At 46.0% G+C, this 4,386-nt stretch overlaps 1 pseudogene; it reads right to left on the reverse strand.

Annotated features, from left to right (window-relative positions):
* Positions 1 to 3,400: 3,400 nt before the first annotated feature.
* On the reverse strand, positions 3,401 to 3,901 carry LOC116888179 (annotated as a pseudogene).
* Positions 3,902 to 4,386: the final 485 nt, after the last annotated feature.

The raw sequence follows: 4,386 nt of genomic DNA on the forward strand, positions 1-4,386 counted from the left end.
GAGGATGGGAGAAAGAGGAACACTCTCCATTGTTGGGTGGATTGCAGACTGGTACAACCATTCTGGAAATCAGTCTGAGGTTCCTCAGAAAATTGGATATAGCACCTCCTGAGGACCCAGCTATACCTCTCTTGGGCATATACCCAAAAAGGTGCTCCAACATCCAGCAAAGAAATATGCTCCACTATGGTCATATCAGCCTTATTTATAATAGCCAGGGCTAGAAAGAACCCAGATGCCCTTCAACAGAGGAATGGATACAGAAAATGTGGTACATCTACACAATGGAGTACTACTCAGCTATCAAAAACAATGATTTCATGAAGTGCATAGGCAAGTGGATTGAACCAGAAAATATCATCCTGAGCGAGGTAACCCAATCACAAAAGTTCACACATGGTATGCACTCATTGGAAACTGAATATTAGCCCCAAAGCTTGAATTACCCAAGATACTCTCCACAGACCACATGAAGCTCAAGAAAGAACCAAAGTGCGGATGCTTCAGTCCTTCTTAACGGGGGGAGCAAAAACATTCATAAGAGGAGATAGGGAGGCAAAGTTTGGAGCAGAGACTGAAGGAATGGCCATTCAGAGCCTATCACATATGATTATACTATATATATATATATATATATATATATATATATATATATATATATATATATATATATATGGCTACCAAAACTAATATTGATGAAGCTATGAAGTGCATGCTGACAGGAGCCTGATATAGCTGTCTCTGGAGAGACTCTGTCAGAGTATGTGAAATACAGAGACGAATGCTAGCAGCAAACCATTGAACTGAGAATGGGTTCCCTGTAGAAGGAAATAGAGAGAGAATTGAAGGAGCTGAAGGGGCTTGCAACCCTAGAAGAACAACAATGCCAACCAACTAGAGCTCCCATGGACTAAACCACTACCCAAAGACTATACTTGGACTGACCCGTGGCTCCAGCTGCATGTATACCAGAGGTTGGCCTTGTTGGGCACCAATGGAAGGAGAAGCCCTTGGTCCTGCCAAGGCTGGACCCCCCAGTGTAGGGGAATGTTAGGGTGGATAGGCAGGAAGTGGGGATGTTTGGGGAGGGGAACACTCTTATAGTAGAGGGGGAGGAAGTTGCGATAGGGGGCTTATGACTGGGAAACCTTGAAAGGGAATAACATTTGAAAATAAACAAAAATATCCCATTAAAAATAAATAAATAAATAAATATCCTCCTCAGTGCGGTAACTCAGACCTAAAAGGACATGTGCAGTATGTACTCACCAATAAGTGGATATTAGTAAATATAAAAATGTACAGAATACCAATGATACCACAGAATTCAAAAAGTGAAGATGCTTTAATCCCACTTGGGAGGGAGAAGAAATCAACCACGAGTGGGGGGGGCAGGAAGGACCAGTGGGGGAAAGGGGATGGGGGGGGGGGGTGGGGAGAGGGGCACAGTCTGCTTTTGGGTAGGGGAAAAGGACTGAAGCCCCGAGGGCCAGCAAAAAGAATGGAAACAAGCAACCTTGGGAGGAAGTAGGTTGGGGAGATCCTCCAGAATGTACCAGAGACCTGGGATGTGAGAGAATCTTGGACCCAAAGGAAGAGACCCTAGATGAAATGCTCTACAATGAGGAGAAGAAACTTGTAGAGCCCACCTACAGTAGAAAGACAGGGCATCAAGTAAGAGATGAGGTTGCTATCCCACAGTCAAAACTGCCCATAATTGTTCCTGTCTGAAAGAAATGCAAGGATGGAAATGGAGAAGAGTCTGAGGAAAAGAAGGTCCAGCGACAGACCCAAGGTGGGATTCAGCTTAAGGTGAGGCCCCAAGACCTGACACCATTACTGAGGCTACGGGACACTCACAAAAAGGGAGCTATCATGACTGCCCTCCCAAAAGACCCACAAGCAGCTGAAAGAGTCAGATACAGATATGTGCACACAACCAATGAACAGAAGCTGCTGACCCCTGTGGTTGAATTAGGGAAAAGCTGGAGGAAGTTGCAGAGGAGGGCGGCCCTGTAGGAGGACCAGCAGTCTCAATTAACCTGGACCCCCGGAATCTCTCAGACACTGGACCACCAACCAGGCAGTACACACCAGGCAGGCTCTACAAGCACTCTCTCCCCACTGAAGGGCATTTCATCTAAGGTCCCCCCTCCCTTTGAGTCCTGAAAGTCTGTCACCTCCCAGGTCCCTGGTACCTTCTTGAGGGTCCCCCCCATCTCCTACCTCCTGAGGTTGCCTGTTTCTGTTCTTTCTGCTGTTCCTCAGAGCTTCAGCCCTGCTCCCTGCCCAATACCTGATCCTCTTCCCCTCCCTATTCCCTTGCCAGCCAGGTCTCCCCCACACCCCACTGTAATTGCTGTCTTCTTCCTCCCAAGTGGGATTGAGGCATCCTCACATGGGCCCTTCAGCTTGTTAACCTTCTTGAGTTCTGTGGGTTTTATCCTGGGTAGTTTGTATTTTTTTTCTTTTGTAGCCAAAAGCATATCCACTTATTAGTGAGCACATACCATGCATGCTATTTTGAGTCTGAGTTACCTCACTAGGATGGTATTTTCTAGTTCCATCCATTTGTCTGCAAAACTCATGTTTACAAACAGTGAGCTACCAAGACTGCTTTCCAAAAGGCCCAAAAAGCAGCTGCTGAAAGAGTCTGATGGAGGTTTTTACACCCAACCAATGGACAGAACATGTTGACCCCTGTGGTTGAATTAGGGAAAAGCTGGAGGAAGCTGAGGACGAGCAGTCTCAATCAACGTGGATCCCCAAGATCTCTCAGACACCGGACCACCAACCAGGCAGCATACACCAGCTGAGATGAGCCCCCCAACACATAGACAGCAGAGGACAGCCCGGGTCTGGGTTTAGTCAGAGAAGATGCACCTAACCCTCAAGAGACTGGAGGCCCCACATGGAACCTATCCTGTCACATGGACCTTGATGTGTCGAAATCCAAACAACTTGATTCCAAACCCAGAGTTGTAATCAAAATCAAAATGCTTGCATGCACAGACAGCACAATTTGCTGTCTTTTTGGCCCCATTCTCATGAGAATGCAAGCCGCAGCAAAAGCTAGGATTTGTATTAAGAAATCACTGATCCGATCACTATACTTTTTGGTCCCAAAGGCAGCTATAGAGCTGACTCCCCGTACACAAATGGCTTTTCACATGTGCTTGCCCACCCATGTCAATGTAGGCCATTTGGGTCCTGCAGTCAGTTCCCTATCTTAGAGCTGCCTCCCTGAGAGCCAACCTTCCCAAGGCTAGACCTGAATCAAACCACTCACTACCACAGCATAGCATGCAAGGACAATCAGAAAATACTAAACACCAGAGCCAGAAAGCCAGTTGAATGGGGTTTATTGTTTCAGATTGGGTTTGCCCCATCCCTTGAAGTTTTAGTTCCTGCGCTGGCATTGGCGGTAGTAGGCCTCCCGTTCTTTAAGGTACTTGGCCCTCAGAACCGCAGCCCTTTCCTCGTAGGGGATTTTATCCTCTTCAACACCTGGCCCATTCTCCCCTGCAGCCTTGCCACTGCGCCTGGTCCAGTTCGGTGTTGTTCTTTTATCTCCTCAAAAATGGTCCTGGGAGAAGAGCAGGAACGAGGATGGGGGCTTCCGCGGTGCATTCACATCCCTCCTTCTTCTCTCCCTTCTCGGGCCGGTGTAGTTTCTCATTTCACGCTGGTACCGATCTTTGTCGCGCTTGGCCAGGGCTTCATACTTCTTTTTTTCCTTCTTCGAGATGGTCTTCCATTTTTCAGAACACTGTCTAGAAAATTCCGTAAAATCATAATAGGTGTTTGGATGTTGCTCCCTCATTTGACTTCTTAAGTCCATCATAAAATGGACATATGGAGAGACGTTCACTTTCGGTCTTACATTGCTTACTTTTCCCATGTTTATAAAAACATGAATTCTGATCCTGCTGATTGGATAGCAGTGATTGGTCTACAGGAGCAAGCTAGATAGTATCCTCCATGGGCTGAAATGTTCCCGCTGTGTGTGCCTGAGCCAGGGCCCAGCCTTTTCAGTGCTGCTGGGCATTGTTGGGTCAAAGAGGGAAATGTGACGTCATCCTGAGCTGACCAATGGCAGCCAAGCTCAGTCAGTTACAGGTAGGCCCTCTTTTTTTTTTTTTTTTTTTTTTTAAGATTTATTGTTATATATAAGTACACTGTAGCTGTTTTCAGACACACCAGAGGAGGCATCAGATCCATTACAGATGGTTGTGAGCCACCATGGGAATTGAACTCATTTGTATTTGATACAATTTCTTAATTACATTTTGGTTCAGCAATTTAACCATTTTTGGTTCAATTATTACATAATATCTGATTCTGAACTTTCATAGATTTCAGAAGTTAATTCCTTGTCAATTGGTT

Source organism: Rattus rattus, chromosome X, assembly GCF_011064425.1.
Source record: "Rattus rattus isolate New Zealand chromosome X, Rrattus_CSIRO_v1, whole genome shotgun sequence".
Classification (NCBI taxonomy): Eukaryota; Metazoa; Chordata; class Mammalia; order Rodentia; family Muridae; genus Rattus; species Rattus rattus.